The sequence below is a fragment of the Somniosus microcephalus genome, unplaced genomic scaffold (assembly GCF_052327205.1).
Source record: "Somniosus microcephalus isolate GS21.2 unplaced genomic scaffold, FLI_Smic_1.0 unresolved_chr1, whole genome shotgun sequence".
NCBI classification, from domain to species: Eukaryota; Metazoa; Chordata; class Chondrichthyes; order Squaliformes; family Somniosidae; genus Somniosus; species Somniosus microcephalus.
Window position 1 is genome coordinate 165,376,357 of NW_028225179.1, and position 2,362 is coordinate 165,378,718.

A 2,362-nucleotide genomic window follows, 5' to 3' on the forward strand; every position below is an offset into this window, starting at 1 on the left:
TCTCATCCAAATGACCGCACCTCTGACCGTGCAGCACTCCCTCAGTACTGCACGGAAGTGGAGGCTGGAATATGTGCTCAAGTCTCTGGAGTGGGGCTTGAGTGGGACTGAGAGCCGAGAGTGCTACCACTGAGCCACAGCTGACACCTTGGTAGCAAAGGCGGACATGACAGAGAATGAGCTGTTGGACACTGGGACACCATGGAGTATCTGTACGGGGGAGGGGGGCACCACTGAGCCTATGTCATCACCAGGACCCACTTTTCCCTAAAGTCCTTAGGGGTCTCTTGAGCTCCATCGCACACCAACTCCAACTGATCCAGTAGTCCATCCTCAATGCTGTTCTGTACAGTGTTCCACTCCCTCATCACACCTCCCTCTTCCTTTGCTGCTTCTCTTGCCCCTCCCCCTCCTGTCCTCCAATACATTTATTTTAAAATCATTCTCCATGATTCAGATTGCACAGTATTCAGTTCCATTTGCAACTCCTCAGATAATGAAGCAGTCCATGCCTACATGCAGCAAGTCCCGGACAACATCTAGGCTTGGGCTGATAAGTGGCAGGTAACATTCACGCCACACATGTGCCAGGCAATGGCCATCTCCAACAAGATAGATTCTGATCACCTCCCCTTGGCATTCAACGGTATTACCATCGCCGAATTCCCCAGCATCAACATCCTGGGGGGTCACCATTGACCAGAAACTTAACTGATCCAGCCACATAAATACTGTGGCAACAAGAGCAGGTCAGAGGCTGGGTATTCTGCGGTGAGTGTCTCACCTCCTGACTCCCCATAGCCTTTCCACCATCTACAAGGCACAAGTAAGGAGTGTGATGGAATACTCTCCACTTGCCTGGATGAGTGCAGCTCCAACAACACTCAAGAAGCTCGACACCATCCAGGACAAAGCAGCCCGCTTGATTGGCACCCCATCCACCACCTTAATCATTCACTCCCTCCACCACCGGCGTACCGTGTCTGCAGTGTGTACCATCTACAAGGTGCACTGCAGCAACTCGCCAAGGCTTCTTCGGCAGCACCTCCCAAACCCGTGACCTCTACCATCCAGAAACACCATCACCTACAAGTTCCCCTCCAAATCACACACCATACTGACTTGGAAGTATATCGTCATTCCTTCATCGTCGCTGGGTCAAAATCCTGAAACCCCCTGTCTAACAGCACTGTGGGAGCACCTTCACCACACGGACTGCAGCGTTTGAAGACCGCGGCTCACCACCACCTTCTGAATGGCAATTAAGGATGGGCAATAAAATGTTGGCCTTGCCAGCGACGCCCACATTCCATGAATGTATAAATAAATTTAAAAGGTAAACCTCTTAGTTTAGTACGATCTGAAAACTTAAATATACTGCCCTATACTGTCAAATCCGGGTCATTTATAGATTGTGAAAAAGTAGAGCCTGAGCACCAGTTCCTGGGAGTCTACAGTTGTCAACACTAACCAATCCAAGAGGGTAAGTTTTATCCCAGCTCTGGCATCCTATATCCCAACCCATTTCTCGTCTGTGCTGTGACATTGTACCCAATTCCATGCTTTTAATTTTAGCTAGCAGGTTCTTGTGTCGAACCTTATCACAAGCCTTCTGAAAATCCATGTATACTTCAGTCATTGACCATACTCTAAACACCACCTCAGGGATTCTGTCAAACAGGCTCTATTAGATTAGTTAGACATGACCTACTGTTTAGTAAGTACTGTGGGGGACTACGGTCTCCCGCGTAAAGAAATAGGCAACACAGCGAGCTACAAGAAATAGGTCTTTACTCCAACTCTCACAATACAGTACTGAATTCGTGAAGCCCGCGAACCTGTGATGACTCACGGATTGGTCACCTGCTGGAACCTGATTGGTTTTCCTTCTCTCAGCAGCAGGCAAGTCTGAACGTGCCTTATTCCTCTCAGCTTGCAACTGTCTTACGGGGGGAGGGGAATACAGCAGTTAAAAGGGGATTATACAGGTTTATCTACATACACACAGTGTTTCCCCAATGTGGCAACGCCACAGTACCATACTAACTCTCCCTAATCAGCTTATATACTATAATAATAATCCCTGATAAAACAGTCACTGAGATAACACAACTTTGGATTACAGCACTGTATGATATAATACTCCCTGATAAAACAGTCACTGAGATAACACTACCTTGGATTACAGCCTCCTCCCTCCTCACCCAAACCATCGTCAACACCTTCACCGAAGCGTACGAGAGCATGGGCCTTACACTAAACATCCGTAAGACAAAGGTCCTCTACCAACCTGCCCCCGCCACACAGTACTGCCCCCCGATTATCAAAATCCACGACAAGGCCTTGGACAACGTGGACCACT